The sequence below is a fragment of the Sphaeramia orbicularis genome, chromosome 16 (assembly GCF_902148855.1).
Source record: "Sphaeramia orbicularis chromosome 16, fSphaOr1.1, whole genome shotgun sequence".
In the NCBI taxonomy this organism is placed as follows: domain Eukaryota; kingdom Metazoa; phylum Chordata; class Actinopteri; order Kurtiformes; family Apogonidae; genus Sphaeramia; species Sphaeramia orbicularis.
The window spans coordinates 16,462,320-16,489,950 of NC_043972.1; the positions used below are offsets into that span (position 1 = coordinate 16,462,320).

The 27,631-nt window shown below is 34.6% G+C and overlaps 1 long non-coding RNA gene across 1 annotated transcript; it reads left to right on the top strand.

Annotated features, from left to right (window-relative positions):
- The first annotated feature begins 1,453 nt into the window (after nt 1-1,453).
- On the top strand, nt 1,454-27,631 carry LOC115435908 (uncharacterized). Its single transcript, XR_003937747.1, has 3 exons — nt 1,454-1,464; nt 9,045-9,047; nt 27,451-27,631. It is a non-coding gene; the product is annotated as an uncharacterized LOC115435908 (long non-coding RNA).

The following is a 27,631-nucleotide window of genomic DNA, read 5'->3' on the forward strand; positions in this document are numbered from 1 at the left end:
TCATTTTCTAACAGGATTCCTGTTAGGTACAATGGTGTATTCACCGCAGATGTAGCAGAATACGTCAGGCTTATTTTTGCAAGATCTTCTAGCCGAAGCCATTTCATTCACCTGTAATATTAAAAAAAACATTAATCATAAATTGGCGAAAGTAAAATCTTCAGAACTCGTTTATTGCAAGAAATATGAAAGAATTTTGTATCATATGATGTGAAAATGCCCATAAATGTAAGCAAAAATGTTAAAAAGCCAATATGTAGCATAGTTCAGAAAGTTGACCTGACTGAGCAAAATTAATGTGATGTTTGGATTCAGCACACCAAAATTATCCTAAATCAGCTCAAAAAACTTAAACAATAAATTTGTTGTTGACCAGTGTAAAAGTACTTAATAATCCCATTCCAGTTCTTAGTTCCTTTTGTAAATGTGTTTTATTGTCGTTGTCATTAGTCTGACTGGAACAAAGTGCTGCTACTGACATTTAATGTGTTGGAATGAGCGTTTCTCAATTAATCCACCAGGGGGCGCCGCTCTGAATTAATCATACTGGACAAATACCACGAAGAAGAGTAAAGTTTTTTGAGAAGAAGAAGAAGAAAGTCAGTAAAAACAAACGTGGAGACGACAGAGGTAACACTAATGTGATACTAATGTTGCAGTGTTTTCACTGGTAAGGTTTAACAGTTTAGCTTCAGCAGGAAAAGAGAAATGAGTGTTAATTTTTGTTTTCACTTCTGCTGGCGGCGGTCCGCACCGCTCCTTACCTCCATAGTATTATAAGTAGGATGGAAACTGGCCCAGCCCTGGGTAGTTGTCATAAATGTGTCAGTAGTTTTTCTCTAACTCACACAGTTGTTCTTTGAACAGATCCTCTGCCTCCACAGTTCTCGGTGGTATTCTCTGTCTGGGTACGCATCCGCCACCACCTGGAAAACACATGGAATGTACGCAGAGGACGACAGAACGCTGCATCCGTATCTGTCTGTGTCTTTAATGTTACTGTCAGTCAGCATTACTTTTCTCACCGTCATTTATTTTGAAATATCTCCACACTCTTCACACTCCACACACATTATTCCACCGCTGCGTACCTGCTGCACTGAACTGGGAATGTCAGACGGCCGTAAGTGGTATCGGTGCATTTGTATCGGATATCTTTTACAAGTATGAGTACAAGTACACACACTGAGTATCGGAGCCGATGCCCAATACTGGTATTGGATTTTTCATTCATTCATTCATTCATTCATTCATTTTCTGAACCCGCTTTATCCTCACTAGGGTCACGGGGGTCGCTTGGAGCCTATCCCAGCTACTTACTTACAGGTGAAGGTGGGGTACACCCTGGACATTTCGCTAGTTCATCGCAGGGCTGAACATATAGAGACAAACAATCACTCTCACATTCACACATATGGGCAATTTAGATTAACCAATTAACCTATCAGTGCATGTCTTTGGATGGTGGGAGGAAGCCGGAGTACCCGGAGAGAACCCACGCAGACACGGGGAGAACATGCAAACTCAACACAGAAAGGTCCCACCCCCGTCGACTGGTGTTGGAATCGAACCCAGGACCTTCTTGCTGTGAAGTACGAGTGCTAACCACTGCACCACTGTGTCGCCCAGTATCGGATTGGTGCATCCCTAATTATAATATATGCATATAATATATGTTCTATCATTCAAATTACTTATGTAGATTTTCATAAAAGCTCAAACACCTTCTTCGTTTGGTCTGTTTAAAACAGACCAGAGTTCAGACAGACTGGACATTTTTTTAGGTGTGAATACAAACATGCAAACTCTGATTTGAATCAAACAAGTGGACCGAGAAGAGGTGGTCTTGGTCCACTTCCAAATGAACCCGTTCACTTCTGGTGTGAATATAACCGGCCTCGAGCCAAAACAAACCAATGAACCATGCTTCTGTTTGTGCTTGACGAGCCACTGTAGTCGCTGGAAGTAGCCCAGCCTCATGGGTAGTCAGAGCTAATAGCAGCAGCCATGAACTGTGGACAGACATGGAGAATGAACGTCTCATTAACATTTGGTCAGATGCACATATTATGAAACTGGCTGCGAATGAGCTGTTCTCGACAGTTAACATTATTTTTATAAATTTGTGTTTGTAAAAATAGAATACATATTCCGAAAACCATAACTGTACGTAGGACCTCCATGTTTATTTTCATCAATATCTGCCGTCTCTGATTCACCCCGGCCCTGACTTTTCTGTCCAATCCCAGTGCATTTTTTAGAGTAAGTTCATTAACAAGTTTTATTAGAGTATATATACTAACCTTAATGTCAACTTGGTTACTAACCCACCTGTTTTGGTTTGTTTTTTTGTGTTCTTGAGCTGTACGCAAAGCTGTTGAATACTTGAATTTCCCTTGGAATTAATAAGGTGTCTATCTATCTATCTATCTATCTATCTATCTATCTATTAGGGATGTAACGATATGAAAATTTCATATCACGGTTATTGTGACCAAAATGATCATGGTTATCATTATTATCGCAGTATTGTTGAAATGTGCTCAAAATGTTCAAAAAGTACTAATACACACACTGAAATAAATTAACCAAGTTGTATTTGGAAAACAACAACAACAACAACAACAACAACAACAAAAAAACCAAACAAATAAAATAATTGGCACAATGTACCTTCTGTTGCAGAAACGTTCAAGTATTAACCCTTAGTGGTCTGAGCCTATTTTGGCTGTTTTTCAGTCCTTTTGATTTTACCTTTATATACTATATAAACAAATGTTTACTATACCCACGTTTGGGATCTGTTTTTTTCAGCACAACTTCATCTATATCATCTGCCTATTAATTTTTTTACTTTAACCTACTATATCAACATAAAAGTCCAGAAAACAAAAAAAAATATATATATAAAATCCAATTTGAAAAATGTATATAATTTATTGCATAAATAACACACAGATGCTTTACGAACCTTTTCAGAGACTTTAAAAGTGAATATTGGTTCCAAATTTTAGGTATATAAAATCTAAATTGTAATAAATTAAAACAATATTCAAATATTTCACATAAAAGCAGAGCTTTACATAAGTGTTTTCTCCGGAAAAGTGCGGTAATCAAACACGATTATCATGATAATTAGAATTTAAACAGCAAACCGTCTGCAATTTTACGTGGTTTACTGTTATCTATCTATCTATCTATCTATCTATCTATCTATCTATCTAGAGGTACAAAAACATGCTAGATTTAAAAAAAACCCAAAAACTTCATATAAAATGTAATCAATATGTGGGAGGGGCTTAGTATCTGTATGTAAAGTGTATACAGATTATAAACTTGGGTCATAAAACAAACTCATAAAAACAAAAACAAAACAAAAAAAACAAACTCTGTATTTAAAGTTAGTTGTACATATTTACCTTTACTGATGACACATTTCATTGCAGATTTAGTTTTTTCAGGTTATGAGTTCCCAGGGGAAATGTCGCTTATGTTTTCTTTGCTTCATGTTTCAAATGTTTTTTTTTTTTCTTAATAATTTCATTTGTGGATTTTCAACAGCATAACATGGATGCATCATTCAATGTGTTCATTTCTACTGTCTTTTTAAATGTAAGTCCCCACCCCCAACTCAAATATAAACATAAACATGTAAATATATATACCAAAAGACATCAGGAATATGAACAGGAGGCATATAGCACTCACACAAAGTCTTGACATGAAGACACAGCAAAAGCGAAAATAAATAAAAGAGAGTTGAATTTAACTCTGTTCCAGATAACGTTTGGTCCCTCTCAAAATTAGAGTTAAATTTACTCTATGGCCAGTGCAGAGTTAATTCTACTCAATTCAGTGTCGAAATTAACAATGAAATATGTAAAAATATTTAACACTGTTAAGAGTAATATGATTACACTTTATAGAGTCATTTTTTTTACATATTTATTTGAATTTTGAATATTACAGTCACAGTACATAGATACAAAGTGAACACAGACATACTATATGAGCTATAGTAACCCCAGTCCCAAACCTATCTATCTATCTATCTATCTATCTATCTATCTATCTATCTATCTATCTATCTATCTGAGGCACAAAAACATGCTAGATTAAAATAAAAATAAAAAAAAAAACTGCATATAAAATGTAATCAATATGTGGGAGGGGCTTAGTATCTGTATGTAAAGTGTATATGTACAGATTATAGACTTGGGTCATAATTGGGCAAATGTTTGTGTAAAAGCTGAAAAAACAAACTCTGTATTTAAAGTTAGTTGTACATATTTACCTTTTCTGATGACACATTTCATTGCAGATTTAGTTTTTCCAGGTTGTGAGTTCCCAGGGGAAATGTCGCTTATGTTTTCTTTGCTTCATGTTTCAAATTTCAGGGCAGAAAAGGTTGAGCTTTGGCCATATCTGCTGTTTGAAGTGGGAGGACATTGGGCCGATTTTTTGTGCGTGTTGGAAATAGGAAATAGAATCATATCCTGACAGTGTGTGTGTTGTTGTGTTAAATCATAGGTAAAACTCACCGAGTCCAGCCAAGCCTATTGCATAACAAAAACAATGGCAGCCCTTTAGACTGAGGCGGGAAGAAGAAGAGATGAAACACAACAGCCAAATCCTCCAAGATGCACAAACACACAGAGCTGTAAGGAATGAAAAGTGGGTGGGATCGGTATGAAATGAAAAATCACACCATGCGGAATGTGTCAAAGGGAGATATGATGCTGAATCAGATGGCAATACATTCCTTCCCTGTGCTATTTAGGTGTGAATTTTAGTGTTAGAATAAAAAAAAAAAAAATAAAAAAAAAATGGGGAGGGGGGCGTAGGGGCTGGTGAGTTTTTACGGCCTGTGTGCGACTGCAGTTTATTGGCCCAGTAAACACTAGGGCTGAACGGTTCAGGGGAGAGTGGTGAAAAGGGAAAGTCACAGGCGTTTATCCTCCTCTGATCCCCACCACAGGAGCTTTACAGACATAATCCCAAATTACACTGAGGGAGAACCACCCAGACCTTACAAGCCATGACCAGATTACACACAGTGAGACCCACAGCGGACTAATAGAGTGTGACCAGATTATGGCGTCTCAGATCCACCTGTGGTGAGGCTATAGAGTCCCCACCACCACCACCACCACCACCACCCCCCAGGGAGAAAAGTGCTGCCATGTCACCTTTATTCTTCAACCGAGGAGATGGAATCTTCAAAAGACGGCTGCTGGTATCCTCAATTTTTAAGAAAAGAAATCTGTATGAGCCGACTGGATCGATGCCAAAATAAGATACAATATGTGTGAGGGGCGGGGTTTGTTATACCTGCCACCGCTTGTTTATTTATTTATTTATTTTTCATTCTTTTTTTTTTTTTTTATATATTCTGGTGTTTCTCCCCTGATTTTAACCCCCATTGCCATCTGAAGCAGGACAAATACTTTGCAAACAAGTGGTGTCAGGCACAACAAACCTTTCCCCTCGCATGTATTGTAGCTTATTTTCGATCCAGCCGATGTCATCATGTCTATGCATGTGCTGATGTCAGCATATCAATTGCCTCTATATACAGGGTGGGGAAGCAAAATTTACAATGAACATTTAGTTGTTTTTTTCTCAGCAGGCACTACGTCAATTGTTTTGAAACCAAACATATATTGATGTCATAATCGTACCTAACACTATTATCCATACCTTTTCCGAAACTTTTGCCCATATGAGTAATCAGGAAAGCAAACGTCAAAGAGTGTGTGATTTGCTGAATGCACTCGTCACACCAAAGGAGATTTCAAAAATAGTTGGAGTGTCCATAAAGACTGTTTATAATGGAAAGAAGAGAATGACTATGAGCAAAACTATACTAAGGGGCATTAGAAACGCAACAAAGTACAATATAGAGTAAAACTGCATGCAACTGCTTTGTACACAAAACAGAATTTGTTGGCAATCACTGGTGACTATTGAAACAATGGAACCACATTTTTCAGCTCAGGCATTAAAATCACGTGGTGGACGGTGCCAATCCCTGACTTTTCAGGAGTGGTTCGATCTGACATTATTTGAAAATTTTTAATGAGTTCTTTTGATTAATATTGCTCAACTAGCCAAGGCTATAAAAACCCGGAGGAAAAATGCAAGCTGTCACAGACGGTCACCATGCCACGCTAAGGTGCAACGGCGGACAGACCACGACCCGGCCAACCACATGTTACTGCCTGTGCACAGGATGGGCACCTACAAGTCATGCACCTGCGTGACCGTTTTCTGCCAGTGACCCGTACTGCTGCAGAGACAATAGGACATCACCAAAGGCCTATCAGCTCCAGGACAGTGCGACGTTGGCTACGAGAGGATGGCATCCGGTCATACCGTGCCAATGTGGGTTTGGTGCTGACGGACGTCTGTAGGGAAAATAGGCGCACATGGGGTCGGCGTTATTCCAACAGAATGATATAGAATATGATACAAATTGATGTTGCTCAATAAATTATGAAAAACTCAAATTAATATCACAACAACACAATGTTGCGTTTCTATTGCCTCTTAGTATATTACGAGAAAGTCTGGAAGATACTATTAAAGAAGAATGGGAGAAGTTGTCACCCGAATATTTGAGGAACACTTGCGCAAGTTTCAGGAAGCGTGTGAAGGCAGTTATTGAGAAAGAAGGAGGACACATAGAATAAAAACATTTTCTATTATGTCCATTTTCTTGTGGCAAATAAATTCTCATGCCTTTCAATAAACTAATTGGTCATACACTGTCTTTCAATCCCTGCCTCAAAATATTGTAAATTTTGCTTCCCCACCCTGTATGTGTCAAGTTTGAAGTAAATTTAAACCAAATTGATGTTTTATAGACATTGGAAATTTTGCCTATTGTAAGTAAATGTAGAAAAAAAATATTTTTAAAAATCATTAAAAAAAAAAAAAAAAAAAAAAAAAAGAACTTTGACCTACTTTTCCCAAAATGTAGTCACATGTAATCTGGGTCACTGGCAATCTATAAACCCAATTTGGTATGAATTCAACTAATAGTTTAGCTGTTAGAGCATTAACAAACAAAGAAACAAACCGAACCAAAAACAATACTAAATTCTAAAAAACAGGACCAATGGCCCTGTAGCTTACCGGCCAAATTAAAAGCTTTGGGAAATGTATCCAGATGCCATTTATTATCACCCAGTTCTGTGTATTTATTATATTACAGAAATAGCCCATGTTTTGGTCATATTCCAATCAGATCTGTCAAAAATTCAAATTCCAACTTGATATCATTGATACTTGGTGATTTATTGGATCAATCCACTTCCTATCTTTTATAATGGGAAAATTTGTCAAAGTCACACCAAATCCAGAATCAGATCCGGATCGAAATAATTTCAATACATTGTGTTGACATCATCATACAGAAGCTGTATACCAAGTTTGAAGTCAATCAGAACTGGAGTTTCGGAGAAGAAGACGATTGAAATTTTTTCCCCATAAGAGCCCGTGTTAAATTTTCCGTAAGCTCCCGGATCCGGAAGAAGATCCTGATCAGCATGTGGACATTATGTTTTGGTCATCTCCCCATCACGGACTGTAGAAATTTACACTGGATATCATTTATATTTACTGAGTTATTGCATTGATCCACTTCCTATCTCTTATGATGGGGAAATTTTTCAAAGTCACACCGAATCCAGAATCAGATCCAGATCCAAATAATTTCACTAAATTTTGTTGACATCATTATAAAGAAGCTGTATACCAAGTTTGAAGTCAATGGGAATTGTAGTTTCAGAGAAGAAGACGATCAAAATTTTTGTAACAGACGACAACGACGACAGACGCCGCATGACGACAATAGCTTACGGCCTGTCGGCTGGTAAGCTAAAAAGAAGTCACTGGGCAGTAAAATGTCAGCATTTCATGTTGTTATATATGTTCTATAAGATCTTTTACATCAGGGGTGTCAAAGTCATTTTGGTTCAGGGGCCACATTCAGCCCAATTTGATCTCCAGTGGGCCGGACCAGTAAAATAATAACAGCGAAAAAAGTAAAATTATATCATGATCAGGTTTACTTCTACAAAGTTTCCTTACAAATCTAAATAACATGAACACCTTGAATTGTCATAAGAAAAACAAGTGCAATTTTAACAATATTCTGCCTCGTTTTTATCAGTTTATCATTTAGACATGTGCGTTACAATCGCACAAAACATTTAGTAACAGGCAGAATATTGGTAAAATTGCATTTACTTTTCTTAAGAGGTTTCGGTTTCTTCATATTTGTTAAGGTTATTCACATTTTTTGTAAAAGTATAGTTTGGTAATGCAAACATTTTCATGTAATTTTACTTTTTTACACAAAAAAAAAAAAAAAAAAAAAAAAGAAAATTTGGGGTTGTCATTATTTATAGGTTATTATGATAATTTACTGGTCTGACCCACTTGAAATCTAATTGGACTGTATGTGTCTGTATGTGGAACCTGAAATTAAATGATTTTGACACCATTGATTGTTAATATCTTCAGTGTAATTTTTTGCATTTCACAAATTCATCCCACGGGCCAGATTGGACCCTTTGGCAGGCCAGATTTGGCCCCCGGGCCGCATGTTTGACACCTATGTTTTACATAAACTCCCACTAGGATTTAAGTCAGCAAATCAGATCCTTCCATTGGATAATTACTGCAGAGATTAACATTTTTAAGACACTACAGGGTGTTTCAAAAATAACTATACACTCAGAAAAATGCCTAAAAAAATGAAAGTTCCATAAGTTTCAGAAAATATCTATACGGTTATTGATAGACCAAGGTCTCATGCTTTCATTACCACAATGGCAGGTATCAGCCATACCACGTGAGTGAGCATGGTCCTTGTACTTAATTGGGATAGAAAATGGCTTGCGCACAGATATGAGAGGGATAAAACAAGATCAGACACCACAATTGGAAAGCTTAGGCAGGTGCTTTAATGCTGTGTAATTTACAAGAAAATTCAGTTAACCCTTTGTCTTCCAGAAGCCTCCAAACTTTGCACCCAGGCTGTGCCTTCCTTCACTCAAACAGCAAGTCCTTGCACGTCTGGTTCTGATCGTAGTCCATGCCAAAGAACGCAGGCACACACAGTTCAGTCTTCTACGTGGCCACCGTTTCTTCGCAGGCACAGCTCTGCCCTCCTTAACATGTCATAAACTGCACGCCTTATCATTCCACCATCCTGCCTCAAAAGAGTTACTTCAGCTTCAATACGATCCTGCAGGTCATCCAGGTTTCTTGGCGGAGTGACGTAGACCTTTGACTTCAGATGGCCCCACAAGAAAAAGTCAAGTGGGGTAAGATCGGGGGATCTTGGGGGCCACTCAACGGGATGGTTCAGTGCCTAAAATGGACTGTGGTCTGACAAATGTAAACAGTGCTTCGTAGCTTCTGAGAAATTTACGTAGTCATGCCTGGATGGCTCAACCTGGGTGCAAAGTTTGGAGGCTTCTGGAAGACAAAGGGTTAACTGAATTTTCTTGTAAATTACACAGCATTAAAGCACCTGCCTAAGCTTTCCAATTGTGGTGTCTGATCTTGTTTTATCCCTCTCATATCTGTGCGCAAGCCATTTTCTATCCCAATTAAGTACAAGGACCATGCTCACTCATGTGGTATGGCTGATACCTGCCATTGTGGTAATGAAAGCATGAGACCTTAGTCTATCAATAACCGTATAGATATTTTCTGAAACTTATGGAACTTTCATTTTTTTAGGCATTTTTCTGAGTGTATCCTTTTTTTTTGGAAACACCCTGTAGTTCTTTAACACTAACAGATGCAGGGAGTAGCTTCTCACTCTGTAAACAACCATCATTTCGTAGAGAGCATAAATCAGTGCATTTTTTCTTTGCTGATGACACAGCCATATTCTACCATGACAATACCAGGATCAGATTCTGAAAGAGTGGATCACCACAGAGTCAAGACCTGAACCCTGTTGATAATCACTGGGATGACTTGACACAGCAGTCTGACTCTCCATCGGCAAGATAAGATCTTAGCCAAAAAATAATGCAACCATGGACAGAAATAAATGTTATGACATTTATTAGGATGTTGCATAAGCATTTTGTTGCATAAACGATAGCACAGCAAATGCATCTTGTAATCAATTTAAAGGGGAGCCAATGAAATCCTTAGTGGCTGGACAGTGTATATTTATATATAGAGGTAAGCTTTAACAGGCTTGGAAACACAGACCAATTGTCATGCATTTTCCATCTACACTAGCTAGCTAAAGATTGTATGAGTGTATGTGCACTTGTATGTTGTGTGAGGGTGTGTATTGGCAAGAATCTGGCAATATGACACAAATCACAATAGTAGGATCACGATAAAATATATCACGATATATCAGGATACTGTTAAAAAGGCAATTTTGTTTGTTTCTTTTTTTTAAATGATTATTTCCTGAAGAATTTAAATACACCAGAAATATTCACAAATACTAAACCCATTTTTATTGATCAGAACAGGATCTAATGCTATATCACAAAATGATCCTGTGTTAAAACTTAAATCATGTTTTACAGACATTACAGTTTCAGATCCTGTTCAACTGTTTATATTCTATTAGTTCAGAACTAACATCAGAACAGTATTTTTGTGCAATCCCAAACAAAGTAACTAACAATATTTAATAAAAGAATGTTAAATAATGATAAATAAAATACAAACAAAAGAGAAAACCAAAAAAAAAAAAAATGAACCTCTGCCATATTTGCATTTGAACAAATACCTAAAAATATCAATGCAGTATTGTGAAATTAAATATTGCGATATATTGCAGAACTGATATTTTCTAACACGCCTAATGTTGTGGGTATATTTATAAACGTATGTATGTATGCATGTTCATATGGATGAATGAGTGTGTGTGTGTGACAACAGATATCTAAATATAAAAGAATAATGTAAAAGGAATAGGGAAATACATATATATTTTTTAATAATAATATTTTACGGAGAGGGAGTGGGATTAAATAAATTGTACTTCTTCTCACCCCTTTTTGGGTATGTAAATGGAACTATTGCACTGTTCTTCTGTCTAAGATTGTTATGATTGTTGATATTTGTGTATATATTTATGTTTGCTTATTCGCATTTATGTTAAATTTCATTGCATGTTTGGGATAAATCATTAAAATCCAAATTCTAAACTCTATATCTGCATGTAAAATTAAAAAAACACTAAACCTCTCTGACAAAAAATGAAGTCTTCCCACACCTTTTCGGACATGTAAATTAAACTATCGTGCTGTTCTTCTGTCTAAGACTGTTATGATTGATGATTTTTGTAATTGTTTGTTTGTCTGTTAGCAAGATAACTCAAAAAGTTATGGAAGGATTTGGATGATATTTGCAGGAAATGTTGATACTGGCACAAGGAACAAATGATAAAATTTTGATGGTGATTTGGGGGGGGGGGGGGGTGATCTGCCTTGGTGGAGGTCTGCGCTCTCTGAGTGCTTTTCTAGTTTATGTTTGCTTGTTCACATTGATGTTAAATTTCATTGTTTGGAATACATCACTAAATCCTAAATCTAAACTCTATATCTGCATATAAAATTAAAAAACACTAAACCTTGTTGACATAAAATGAAGTCTTCCCACCCCTTTTCAGGCATGTAAATGAAACTATTGTGCTGTTCTTCTGTCGACGACTGTTATGATTGTTGATATTTGTGTAATTATTGTTTGCTTGTTCGCATTCATGTTAAATTTCATTCCATATTTGGAATAAATCACTAAATCCGAAATCTAAAATGTATATCTACATATAAAATTTAAAAACACTAAACCTCTCTGACAAAAAATGATGTCTTCTCACACCTTTTCGGGCATGTAAATTAAACTATTGTGCTGTTCTTCTGTCTAAGATTGTTATGATTGATGTTATTTGTATTATTATTGATGTTTGCTTGTTCGCATTTATGTTACATTTCATTCCATATTTGGAATAAATCACTAAATCCGAAATTTAAAATCTATATCTGCATATAAAATTAAAAAACACTAAACCATCTTGACATAAAATGAAGTCTTCCCACTCCTTTTCGGGCATGTAAATTAAACTATTGTGCTGTTCTTCTGTCTAAGATTGTTATGATTGATGTTATTTGTATTATTATTTGTTTGCTTGTTCGCATTTATGTTAAATTTCAATCCATATTCGGAATAAATCACTAAATCCGAAATCTACAATGTATATCTACATATAAAATTAAAAAACGCTAAACATTCTTGACAGAAAATGAAGTCTTCCCACCCCTTTTCGGGCATGTAAATGAAACTATTGTGCTGTTCTTCTGTCTAAGATTGTTATGATTGATGTTATTTGTATTATTATTGATGTTTGCTTGTTCGCATTTATGTTAAATTTCATTCCATATTCGGAATAAATCACTAAATCCGAAATCTAAAATGTATATCTGCATATAAAATTTAAAAACTCTAAACCTCTCTGACAAAAAATTAAGTCTTCCCACCCCTTTTCGGACATGTAAATTAAACTATTGTGCTGTTCTTCTGTCTAAGATTGTTATGATTGATGTTATTTGTATTATTATTTGTTTGCTTGTTCGCATTTATGTTAAATTTCATTCCATATTTGGAATACATCACTAAATCCGAAATTTAAAATCTATATCTGCATATAAAATTAAAAAACACTAAACCTTCTTGACATAAAATGAAGTCTTCCCACCCCTTTTCGGGCATGTAAATGAAACTATTGTGCTGTTCTTCTGTCTAAGATTGTTATGATTGATGTTATTTGTATTATTATTGATGTTTGCTTGTTCGCATTTATGTTAAATTTCATTCCATATTCGGAATAAATCACTAAATCCGAAATCTAAAATGTATATCTGCATATAAAATTTAAAAACTCTAAACCTCTCTGACAAAAAATTAAGTCTTCCCACCCCTTTTCGGACATGTAAATTAAACTATTGTGCTGTTCTTCTGTCTAAGATTGTTATGATTGATGTTATTTGTATTATTTGTTTGTTTGTTCGCATTTATGTTAAATTTCATTCCATATTTGGAATAAATCACTAAATCCGAAATTTAAAATCTATATCTGCATATAAAATTAAAAAACACTAAACCTCTCTGACAAAAAATGAAGTCTTCCCACCCCTTTTCGGACATGTAAATTAAACTATTGTGCTGTTCTTCTGTCTAAGACTGTTATGATTGATGATATTTGTAATTGTTTGTTTGTCTGTTAGCAAAATAACTCAAAAAGTTATGGAAGGATTTGGATGAAATTTGCAGGAAATGTTGATACTGGCACAAGGAACAAATGATAAAATTTTGATGGTGATTTGGGGGGGGGGCTGATCTGCCTTGGTGGAGGTCTGCGCTCTCTGAGTGCTTTTCTAGTTTATGTTTGCTTGTTCACATTGATGTTAAATTTCATTGTGCGGAATACATCACTAAATCCTAAATCGAAACTCTATATCTGCATATAAAATTAAAAAACACTAAACCTTGTTGACATAAAATGAAGTCTTCCCACCCCTTTTCAGGCATGTAAATGAAACTATTGTGCTGTTCTTCTGTCGACGACTGTTATGATTGTTGATATTTGTGTAATTATTGTTTGCTTGTTCGCATTTATGTTAAATTTCATTCCATATTTGGAATACATCACTAAATCCGAAATTTAAAATCTATATCTGCATATAAAATTAAAAAACACTAAACTATCTTGACATAAAATGAAGTCTTCCCACCCCTTTTCGGGCATGTAAATGAAACTATTGTGCTGTTCTTCTGTCTAAGATTGTTATGATTGATGTTATTTGTTTTATTATTGATGTTTGCTTGTTCGCATTTATGTTAAATTTCATTCCATATTCGGAATAAATCACTAAATCCGAAATTTAAAATCTATATCTGCATATAAAATTAAAAAACACTAAACCATCTTGACATAAAATGAAGTCTTCCCACCCCTTTTCGGGCATGTACATGAAACTATTGTGCTGTTCTTCTGTCTAAGATTGTTATGATTGATGTTATTTGTATTATTATTGATGTTTGCTTGTTCGCATTTATGTTAAATTTCATTCCATATTCGGAATAAATCACTAAATCCGAAATTTAAAATCTATATCTGCATATAAAATTAAAAAACACTAAACCATCTTGACATAAAATGAAGTCTTCCCACCCCTTTTCGGGCATGTACATGAAACTATTGTGCTGTTCTTCTGTCTAAGATTGTTATGATTGATGTTATTTGTATTATTATTGATGTTTGCTTGTTCGCATTTATGTTAAATTTCATTCCATATTCGGAATAAATCACTAAATCCGAAATTTAAAATCTATATCTGCATATAAAATTAAAAAACACTAAACTATCTTGACATAAAATGAAGTCTTCCCACCCCTTTTCGGGCATGTAAATGAAACTATTGTGCTGTTCTTCTGTCTAAGATTGTTATGATTGATGTTATTTGTATTATTATTGATGTTTGCTTGTTCGCATTTATGTTAAATTTCATTCCATATTCGGAATAAATCACTAAATCCGAAATTTAAAATCTATATCTGCATATAAAATTAAAAAACACTAAACTATCTTGACATAAAATGAAGTCTTCCCACCCCTTTTCGGGCATGTACATGAAACTATTGTGCTGTTCTTCTGTCTAAGATTGTTATGATTGATGTTATTTGTATTATTATTGATGTTTGCTAGTTCGCATTTATGTTAAATTTCATTCCATATTCGGAATAAATCACTAAATCCGAAATTTAAAATCTATATCTGCATATAAAATTAAAAAACACTAAACCATCTTGACATAAAATGAAGTCTTCCCACCCCTTTTCGGGCATGTACATGAAACTATTGTGCTGTTCTTCTGTCTAAGATTGTTATGATTGATGTTATTTGTATTATTATTGATGTTTGCTAGTTCGCAGTTATGTTAAATTTCATTCCATATTCGGAATAAATCCCTAAATCTGAAATCTAAAATCTATATCTGCATATAAAATTAAAAAACACTTAACCTTGGCATAAAATTAAGTCTTCCCACCCCTTTTCGGGCATGTAAATGAAACTATTGTGCTGTTCTTCTGTCTAAGATTGTTATGATTGATGTTATTAGTATTATTATTTGTTTGCTTGTTCGCATTTATGTTAAATTTCATTCCATATTCGGAATAAATCACTAAATCCGAAATTTAAAATCTATATCTGCATATAAAATTAAAAAACACTAAACCATCTTGACATAAAATGAAGTCTTCCCACCCCTTTTCGGGCATGTACATGAAACTATTGTGCTGTTCTTCTGTCTAAGATTGTTATGATTGATGTTATTTGTATTATTATTGATGTTTGCTAGTTCGCATTTATGTTAAATTTCATTCTATATTCGGAATAAATCCCTAAATCTGAAATCTAAAATCTATATCTGCATATAAAATTAAAAAACACTTAACCTTGGCATAAAATTAAGTCTTCCCACCCCTTTTCGGGCATGTAAATGAAACTATTGTGCTGTTCTTCTGTCTAAGATTGTTATGATTGATGTTATTTGTATTATTATTTGTTTGCTTGTTCGCATTTATGTTAAATTTCAATCCATATTCGGACTAAATCACTAAATCCGAAATCTACAATGTATATCTGCATATAAAATTAAAAAACGCTAAACATTCTTGACAGAAAATTAAGTCTTCCCACCCCTTTTCGCGCATGTAAATGAAAGTATTGTGCTGTTCTTCTGTCTAAGATTGTTATGATTGATGTTATTTGTATTATTATTTGTTTGCTTGTTCGCATTTATGTTAAATTTCATTCCATATTCGGAATACATCACTAAATCCGAAATTTAAAATCTATATCTGCATATAAAATTAAAAAACACTAAACCTTCTTGACATAAAATGAAGTCTTCCCACCCCTTTTCGCGCATGTAAATTAAACTATTGTGCTGTTCTTCTGTCGACGATTGTTATGATTGATGTTATTTGTATTATTATTTGTTTGCTTGTTCGCATTTATGTTAAATTTCATTCCATATTCGGAATAAATCACTAAATCCGAAATCTACAATGTATATCTGCATATAAAATTAAAAAACGCTAAACATTCTTGACAGAAAATTAAGTCTTCCCACCCCTTTTCGGGCATGTAAATGAAACTATTGTGCTGTTCTTCTGTCTAAGATTGTTATGATTGATGTTATTTGTATTATTATTTGTTTGCTTGTTCGCATTTATGTTAAATTTCATTCCATATTCGGAATAAATCACTAAATCCGAAATCTACAATGTATATCTGCATATAAAATTAAAAAACGCTAAACATTCTTGACAGAAAATTAAGTCTTCCCACCCCTTTTCGCGCATGTAAATGAAACTATTGTGCTGTTCTTCTGTCTAAGATTGTTATGATTGATGTTATTTGTATTATTATTTGTTTGCTTGTTCGCATTTATGTTAAATTTCATTCCATATTCGGAATAAATCCCTAAATCTGAAATCTAAAATCTATATCTGCATATAAAATTAAAAAACACTTAACCTTGGCATAAAATGAAGTCTTCCCACCCCTTTTCGCGCATGTAAATTAAACTATTGTGCTGTTCTTCTGTCGACGATTGTTATGATTGATGTTATTTGTATTATTATTTGTTTGCTTGTTCGCATTTATGTTAAATTTCATTCCATATTCGAAATAAATCCCTAAATCCGAAATCTAAAATCTATATCTGCATATAAAATTAAAAAACACTTAACCTTGGCATAAAATGAAGTCTTCCCACTCCTTTTCGGGCATGTAAATGAAACTATTGTGCTGTTCTTCTGTCTAAGATTGTTATGATTGATGTTATTTGTATTAATATTTGTTTGCTTGTTCGCATTTATGTTAAATTTCAATCCATATTTGGAATAAATCACTAAATCCGAAATCTAAAATGTATATCTGCATATAAAATTAAAAAACGCTAAACATTCTTGACAGAAAATGAAGTCTTCCCACCCCTTTTCGTGCATGTAAATGAAAGTATTGTGCTGTTCTTCTGTCTAAGATTGTTATGATTGATGATATTTGTATTATTATTTATGTTTGCTTGTTCGCATTTATGTTAAATTTCATTCCATATTCGGAATAAATCACTAAATCCGAAATCTAAAATGTATATCTGCATATAAAATTAAAAAACACTAAACCTTCTGGACAGAAAATAAAGTCATTATGTTTTTCACGTGGCTAAAACCACTAACACAAAACAACTCTGATGGAAGGATTAAAAGCACAGCACGGCTGTTTTCTACCACAAAATCCAGTGAAATAGTCTCTCAGCAGAATCTTCGGAGCCTTGTTTCAGTGTCTGTGTTCAGCTTCTACCCAGACCTCTGTTAAACACCTTTTTCTCAGTTTGTGTTGTCGAGCACAGAATGATACTGTATGTCCCGCTGGGTGGCAGGTGCTGTGCTACAGGGACAACAAACAGCCGCCGCCTCATTTTGTTTGTTCTATTAGCCAACAGCAGCGTTACAAGCAAAGCTACAAAAAATGGGAAATCCATGTGTAAATCACTTCTTCATAATCTGTTAGTGCAGCAATGAGCACAGTCTGCCTGAGGCTGTGGGCTGAATGAAAACAAGCCAAAGCCATCAAGGCGCCTCATCTGTAATCCTTCCCCAGGATACAGCTCACAAAACAACACAGAGAAAGCGAAAAAAAAAAAAAAAAAAGAAAGTGTTTCTTTGTTCAGCTGAAATCAATAAGGCCAAGGACTAGCATGTAATACAGCACGGACCACTTTCCCTGTTATACTCTGGACAAGGGAGGAAAAGTTTTGGCTCAGGTCCCCTTCGAGTCGCAGTAATTACACTTAGACCAACAACTTTTAATATGTCTGGGGCTGGAGAGAAGTCAGTAACTCCAACAAAGAAATTATTTGGAATTTATGAGGAGTCAAGTTTATTTTTATGGCTCTTAATCACAGGTAAACTCTCAAAGGACTTCACGGTTTTACAGATTGTTTCACAGTAAAAGAAAAACTGCACACAAATAAACTCAGCAACTCAATGAGAAAGTGGAACGAGAGAGAAATAACAAATATTAAACACATCCAGAAAGCTTTAGGGAAGGTCAGCCGTGCAATACGGGTTAAAGCGAGTCAGGAAGTAAATCAGTAATCAATATTTATGACATTTTTCTCAGGACAGGGTTAATTCCAGTTGATGCCTCTACAGTTTCTGTTTGACTGTGTCATGGAAGGTTTCAAGCGCTCTGGACAATTTGGATTCAAATGCAGGAGTCACTGAATTGGGGTTGAAGTAAGTATATTTTTACATATGATACACACACACACATATATTATATATATATATATATATATATATATATATATATATATATATATATATATATATAGGGTGGGGAAGCAAAATTTACAATGAACATTTAGTTGTTTTTTCTCAGCAGGCACTACGTCAATTGTTTTGAAACCAAACATATACTGCTGTCATAATCATACCTAACACTATTATCCATACCTTTTCACAAACTTTTGCCCATATGAGTAATCAGGAAAGCAAACGTCAGAGAGTGTGTGATTTGCTGAATGCACTCGTCACACCAAAGGAGATTTCAAAAATAGTTGGAGTGTCCATAAAGACTGTTTATAATGGAAAAAAGAGAATGACTATGAGCAAAACTATTACGAGAAAGTCTGGAAGTGGAGGAAGCAACGAAAAACGTACCAAAGCTTTTATTAAAGCTCTCAAATCCAAAATCCTAAAGGATCCAACCAAATCCATGAGAAAAATAGCAATTGAACTTGAGATAGACAACAAGACCGTTAGAAATGCAGTAAAATATGATTTGAAGTTAAAATCTTACACAAGAACACCAAAACACTTGTTGACAACAGCAACAAATCCAACTTTAGCAATTTTTGGGAATCATGTTTATGGCCGCCTTCTTGCCCAGATCTAAACCCTCTGGATTATGGTATTTGGGGCGTTTTAGAACATGCTACCAATAGAACATCACACAGCAATGTCGACTTTCTTAAAGATACTATTAAAGAAGAATGGGAGAAGTTGTCACCCGAATATTTGAGGAACACTTGCGCAAGTTTCAGGAAGTGTGTGAAGGCAGTTATTGAGAAAGAAGGAGGACACACAGAATAAAAACATTTTCTATTATGTAAACTTTAAATAAATAAATAAATAAATTCTCATGACTTTCAATAAACTAATTGGTCATACACTGTCTTTCAATCCCTGCCTCAAAATATTGTACATTTTGCTTCCCCACCCTGTATATATGGGTGTCCCATAAGTCTCCATACATAGGAAAAATAAACGTTTCTTGACATAAACCATTTTTATTTATATAATATGCTCTATATGACTGCCATTTTGTTGGGAACACATTTCAATGCATGTCCTCCACTGCTGAAGAAGTATAAGGAAGAAATATAAAGAAATACATGTTAGAACCATATGTATTATGTCTCCTATGTATGGAGACTTATGGGACACCCTGTATATATATTTGGCCTGTAACGGTACACAAAATTTTCGGTTCGGTACGTTTTCGGTTATGAAAGCCACAGTTTGTTTGTTTTTTTCAGTTCAGTACAGAAAGAAAGAAAACCCCTCAAAATGTCTTTAATGCATTTCTGAATTTTTGAACATTTTTCCCAAAATTTTTGGAGACAATAGAATATAAAAAACAGGAATAATATAATTACGCTGCTATAAATCAAATAGAAAATAAAATATTACTAAATGTATTTTAAACATTAGTATTGCACTTTTCCCTGAAAGGTAGTTTTGAACAAACAACAAAAATCTAATCACAGTTCTGTCAGTTCACATTCTGCAGAATTTTTTTTTTTAAAAATTCCACATGAAGTGCAATATTAACAACAGGACAAACTCATATTCTCTTTTAACAAACTGAAGAGCTACATTGACAACAAAATTAACCAACTAACGGAACTAACGCTGGCGTGAAACGAAAGTGAAACTTTACATACTTTACATGTTGTACAGCGTGTGTGTGTGTGTGTGTGTGTGTGTGTAAGAGAGAGACACACAGAGCTGGTGTGTTTTAGAACTACCGTAGTTCCTTGGGGCCAAACAACGTCCGTCTCATTAACGTCTGTTTTCTCGTTGTCTTTCACCTGAACCTGAACTGATCCAAACTGGACTGTAATGACAGTGGAGGGTCTTCAGTCTCTTCCTTCCAGGTTCACATCATATTTGTTGTTTTTTTAACCTTATATCAGCTGCTATTTCATATTTCTGGTTGTTGTGCGCTAGTTCCATATGTCCGTCTGAAACTTGCGTGGATTTAAAGTTCCGCATCGAACGACATCTTTCGTTCCTTTTTCTTTTTCTCAACATACTATGCCGTTTCGTTACAGCTGTGTACCGAACCGAACAGGTGCATACTGAAACGATTCAGTTCGGTATGTGTACCATTACAGGCCTAATACATATATATATATATATATATATATATATATATATATATATATATATATATATATACATACATATATATATATATATATATATATATATATATATATATATATATATATATGTGTGTATGATGTTTGTTTTTTTTTAAATAATTTACTTTTGTGGATTTTCAACAGCATAACATGGATGCATTCAATGTGTTCATTTCTACTGTCTTTTTAAACGTAAGTCCCCACCCCCAGCTCAGCTATAAACATAAACATGTAAATATATATACCAAAAGACATCAGGATTATGAACAGGAGGCATATAGCATTCACACAAAGTCTAGATGTGAAGACACAGCAAAAGCAAAAAATAAATAAAAGAGAGTTGAATTTAACTCTGTTTCAGATAACATTTGGTCCTACTCAAAATTAGAGTTAAATTTACTCTATGGCCAGTGCAGAGTAATTCTACTCAATTCAGTGTCGAAATTAACAATGAAATGTGTAAAAATATTTAACACTGTTAAGAGTAATATGATTACACTTTATAGAGTTATTTTTTTTACATATTTATTTGAATTTTGAATATTAGAATCACAGTACATAGATACAAAGTGAACACAGACATACTATAAGAACTATAGTAACCCCAGTCGCAAATCTATCTATCTATCTATCTATCTATCTATCTATCTATCTATCTATCTATCTATCTATCTATCTATCTATCTATCTATCTATCTATCTATCAAAACAATAATAGAAATAAAATATGTACCATACCTACAGTTATCCAGGTGATGAGTGGGGATTTACTGTTAAAATCATGATAAATTGCTCATTCTTTAAGTTTCTGTGAATTTTAGAAAAGGCTGCCATGTTTTATCGAATTTTGTAGTTGATCCTGCTAACGTACATCTCATCTTCTCCATATGTAAAAACCTCATGATGTCTGCAATCCACTGATCCTGTGTGGGAGGGGATTGCTCTTTCCACCTCAAAAATATAAGACATCGTGCAACCAGAGAAGCAAATGCAATAACATTTGAATAGTATTTAAAAATATCAATGTTTGGGGGAATCACTCTAAAAAGTGCTGTTAGGGCTGAAGGTGTAAAGTGAATGTTATATACTTTTGAAAATGTAGTAAATATAGATGTTGTATATGATATATTGAGACAACAGACCACATGTCCAGAGTTTACAGAATTACGATTTTTTTTTTTTTAAGTATTTAACAAAGGCTAAAAACATGAAAGGTCAATTGTAATGTCAGTTTTACTTTTCACATATGCATATATTATCTTTTTTTTTTTTTTTTTTTTTTTTTTACAGCAAGGGTATATTAAAGCAACACTATGGAGTTTTTCAGCCTTCAAAGTATATTTTCCAGGTCATTTTGGTGGTACAACAACTCACAATAGGTTCAGTTCCATTTTCATCATCACTTCAGAGCATCTGTATCACTTACTTACTTATGACAAGCATTATCTACTTATACTCAAATATGTATTTGTATAGTGATCGGGTGACTATAATACTAGGTTGAAAGCTAGATAAGATAAGATAAGATAAGATAAGATAAGATAAGATAAGATAAGATAAGACTTTATTTATCCCACCGTGGGCAATTTCAGTTAGCATCAGCAAAACTAGTGAAAAGTGAAAAAATGTAAATATTGAGAGAAAAATAAGAAATTTGGTATTTCTATAAATATTAAAGAATTAGAATTAAAAATTAAACATTATTTACATCATCATGGCTGCACATGTACATGGTGTGATATGGGGTGAGTTTTTTTTTGGGGGGGGGGGTGTAAAAGTCTGATGCTGAAGGAGCTGTTTGTGGATGGACTTCCTTCTTTAAGTATACTGAACAACAAAAGAAACGCAAGTTTTGGTCGTTAATTTGGGCAAGACTTCAGCTGTCCTGTTGAGTTGTCAACTGAGATACACATTACAATAAGTGAGTTGTAACCATTGGAGCGTGTGTTTGCAGGCAAACACGACCACGAGTGGTGTTGAGCACATGTACAAAGTATCGGAGGTGCGGTACGTTTTGAGTGATATGGTAGTGGGAGCAACAAATGGGAGTGGCAATTCCCTTTGTTTATCCGGGGGCTATAAAAAGAAATGGTAAGATTCAAAAGTTACTGCATTACCACGCCTTAACGATAATCTGAGAGAACGCGCCATTGGTATGCTTGATGCTGGTTTAACGGCTCGCAACGTTGCCAGACGTCCGCAAGTGCACGAGTCCACCATCAGTAGGCTGAGGACACGATTCCGTGACACAGGGACCACTCGGGACAGACCAAAATCCGGAAGACCACGTGTGACCACCCATAATCAGGATCGCCATATTCGCTTGGCCCACCTCCGTGACCGTCAACTCAGTGCTACAAGGACAGCAAGAGAGACCCACTGTAAATTTCACAGCTAGATATAAATATCTCATATGAAAGCAATATTCATAATCAAACTCCCATATAAACCAATACCGAAACATACTTGTGTTTCTTTTGTTCAGTATATATTTAAATACATTTCACACACTGCTCTGTTGGTTTGACTTACAGATGTCAACAATACGGTGTATATCTTCATTCACAGTTCTTTGATTCATTGTTTTATTATATGTTTATCATGGTTTTTAACCCCTTTAGCCCTATCAGCCTGCCCGCAGGCTGAAAAAATTATATTATTATTCATCTACTATAAAAATATAATAAATCAGGACAATGAATGTTTTTTTCTACTTTTGCTCAAAGTTTAGACCCTAATGTTAATAAAAGTACATCAAAAGTGTATTTTAGTGCAAACTTTAATGTTCAAACGTGATTTTTAATCTTTGTGGGGTGAAATATACGCTATTAAAAAATCTCCGACACGAACAATTAACCGTTTCATGCATGAATTATGAGAACCTTAATCAAGATTTTTTTTCCTGAGTGTTTTTATTCCTCTTTAGGCATGAAAAAAAACAAAAAAAAACAATGTGATTGAATATGTTTTTAAATCAACCTGTTTTTCATGGAGTTACAAAAATGTCCACTCAGCTACACCATGAATTTTATTTTTGAAGCAAAGAAACATGTATTTAAAACCCAATATCATAAAGTGATATGAAAACAGTGAAATGAAACCATGTTTAATGCAGCTAATCTGATGTTTTCTCACATTTTAACATATTCTAATACTAGTTATTACTCACTTCATGGAGATAATATGGAAAAAATAAATAGTAACAAGTGATTTCCACTCAAGAACCAACCAAGAACAGCAAAGTTACAATAATGGTATGAATTGCAGTTTATGAGATGATGCACAAGTGTCCACTGTGTTGGTTAATATGGAACTAAAACAACAAAACAACAAAACCCATGAATATACAAGATTAAACCTATAAAGTAACTATCCACTGTAGTGACCACTATGCATGAAAGGGTTAATTTATGCATATCGTCGTCAATCCAGCCGAAAAAAAAACAGGCGAGGACGAAAAATTCTAATGTCTCTTTTAGTTTGTTACAGTTTACTCAGACATAGTAATAGATACAATATTTTAGACAATGGGAATAGATTCTGTGAGGTCTCTAAATGTCCATAGACACCAAGAACATCCATATGAACCTTATTATTGTGGAGTAATTCTTCATTTACTTTGGGTATGTCTTTTTAGGCGTTTTTCCCCTGAAAATATGGTCAGGGTTTAACAGGTTAATATGTGGACTTGTTGTCTTTGTGAAAATATGTACTGCTGCTATTTAGACCTGGACCCCCCTGCAAGAAGAGAGACTGGTTTTAAAAGTACCTTCCTGGATAAATTAAGAAAAAATAGACAAGTCTTGCATCTTTTGTCCTTAAGAAGAAACCAAGAGCTATGTTTTTTTATTCAGGTAAATATATTTGGCCCTAGATTCAGTGCTGTTTAAAAAAAAAATAACAATAATAATAAAAAAATATATATACAAAAGCATTTTAGATACTTTCAGCTACTAAAATGTATGAGCATGTGAACAGAACAGAAATATATTTCAGTTACTGCATTTCGTTGTCTCATTTTTTCTTTTGCGCTCTTTGTCTGTTTACTCGATTGCTTTTTTATGGTTTGTTTTGCTTCCAAAAAATACATTCCTTTCCTGGTTTTCATTGTGTTGGATGCTCTCCTATCTATTATTTGTGTTCGTCTGTGCTGAAGCATCATTTCCACTGCTGTTAACCTTCCACTTTTGTATAAACACTCCCTGACTTGCTCGTATCTCCTCGGAGGTAATGAAGAGAGTCGATAAAAAAAAATACAACAAGCATTACAAGTATGTAGAGTTAAAGATATGAAGGCACAAGCAACAAACCTGACACTAAAGATGTCATTAATGTCTGATGGGAGATTTGGACTCAATGTAACACAATGACGTTCCCATTTATGGTTTTCATATACAGCAAACAGCATGAAACTTTCCTAATATGAATCAAAAATACAAATAAGAGAAAAAAAATGCAACTATGACCTGTTGTGTTTAATGGTTTTATGCTTTATATGGCTGTTTGAATATGAAGTTTTATTTTGTTTATTTAGTTTCACTGCTGCACATATTCTTTTTTTCCACCCTCTTTTCGTTAGCTTCATAGCATGATTTATTATTTATGGCCAAATTGTCATATCTGCATAACTTTACCCTCCTAACACTGCTGCTTTATTTTTTATTACAAAAAAATATGACACTAAAATATGATAAAAATGCACAGAAACTACACTAAAATAGACTAAATATAAAATCAGGGTATGTGCAGCAGGGTTCCTGTGGGGTCTTCAAAAGTCTTAAAGGCACAGTGTGTAAGATTTTAAAGTGTTCTTTCCAATAATCTAATTATTGATTATAATGGAATAGAATTTATGGTTTTTGGTGGTGCTAGGGTAAATTATGATATAAAACTGAAAATTAATGAAATTGAAATTGAAAGGGTGTATGAAACCAAATTTTTGGGAGTGATTATTGACCATAAACTCTGTTGGAAACCACAAATAGAATATATAAAACTTAAAATGTCCAAGGCTGTTGCGTATTGTTCACTTGTAATGCCATATATGTCATATTGTGTGGAAATATGGGGCAATGTGTATAAAACTAACATAGACCTGATAGTTAAACTCCAAAAAAAAAGCTATTAGAGTCATAAACAAAGATGGTTATCTCCAATCAAGTAATCCACTTTTTGTAGAATCTGGTTTACTGAAATTTTTTGATATTGTATATTTAAAAACAATGGAATTTATGTTTCATGTTAAAAGTAAAAATCTTCCTGTTTGTATTCAGAAAATTTTTAAGTTAAGAGAAGGACATTAGACTTTAAGAGGGATGTTTGTGCTTGAAAAATGTAAAGTAAGAACAAACGTTAAATATCACTGTGTTTCTGTTATTGGTGTCAAATTATGGAACAAATGGAAGGATGAAGTGAAATTGTGTAGCTCACTGTCGAGTTTCAAAAAGGCTTTATTTTGTCAAATTCTTAAGGGCTATGAAAGTAATATGATTTCAAAGTGACTTATAACACCGAATGTAGAATAATTTGTGTTTAAGTACTAATCTGCTGCAACTTCAGGTGTGGGCTTGGAGTAAGGATGGGAATAGGAGAAGCAGAAATAAGCTTCTGGCTTCAGCTTCTTCCTTTTTCAGTTACAAATTGCATGAATTTTATGTTTGTTTGTTTGTTTTTAATATGTATGTGTTTTGTATTTAACTGAAATAAGTATTCATTCATTCATTCATTCAGAATAGTGCTCAATCAGTCAAAAAAACCCAATTTGATTACATTTAACCGAGAAAAATCTGTTTAAACATACATAGTGTGGGTACTGCTTGCTGGGTGCCACCATTATCGACGCCATTTTTTTCCCCTACATGAGCCTACAGAGGACAAAAATCAAACTAGCCACCTACAGTATGGGGCAGGCTTCTCCAGAGCTGCTAGGTCTGTTGGGCAATTTTGGAAATTTGTCACAAAGTGCATTGTGGGAAGTGGAGCTATGTGCAGCTGGAAACACGAAGCCATTTCCATGTTTGTTGCAGCTGCAGCCATAATGCAGCTGCGTGGATCTCTGCTTCCCACAATGCACCTCGTGACCAATTTCCGAAAATGCCCTAGTGACTGAGTGGCTCTGTTTTTAACTATGGATTGTTTATGGTGAAGTACACTTCAAACTTGTTCACCGTGAGGGAACAGGTTCAGGTGCGTAATCACGGAAAGACTTACAGATTCGTGATACTTAGGCTTTGACTCGGGTTTTACAGATTGGATGAAAAATTTGTGATTAACGTCGTGCAGCTTTAAATCTTTTCCTGTTAAATTCATGAATGTTTTTATTTTCCTACATTTACCTCATCGCTCGATGGAAGTGATGACAGAGAAGTTGAGGTGCTTGCCATTTTGGCAGATCGTGGAAACGAAGTATTGGAAAATCATGAAAGACACAGTCAAGGCTTTTTGTCGCAAAGTGCCAACTGTTAGGTAAGTGCAGCACTGGAACAGAGAAATAACACCGTCTTTGCATTGATTCAGGTATTTGCTGCCACCTAGGGTAGGGGAGTTACACACTGTACCTTTAAAAGTCTTAAATTTACAAATCTGCATTTAATACCTTAAAAAAGTCTTTAAAAAGGTTTTACATTTGATATGATAGTTTTTAAGTTATTTTGCCATAAAATTGTTTGCTGTATTGTGTTTAAATGTGTCCAAGCTGGAAAGAAAGTACAGGAGGTCCTCGGGATACGAACGAGTTCCATTCCTACGCTGGCGACGTAACCCGAATTTCCACGTAAGTTGGAATTAACCCTTTAATACCCCCTAAATACCTAATACTAGGTGGCTGGAGAAGAAGGAGGGGAGGCTGTGAGAGCTGCTGCTGGGGAATCTGGATTATCTGGAGGGGTAGCAGGTGCAGGATCTTCTGTAGACGTTGAAGGTACTGGTTCTACTGGCCTCTCCACGTTGGTGAAGTACTTGGAGATGTCCGTCTGGAAGGAAATCTTCCTCTTTTCCTCCCAGATCTCACAGTAGCACCGTACACTGTCCATCACTCCCCTTGAAGCTTTCGAAAATCGTTCCATATTGGGATC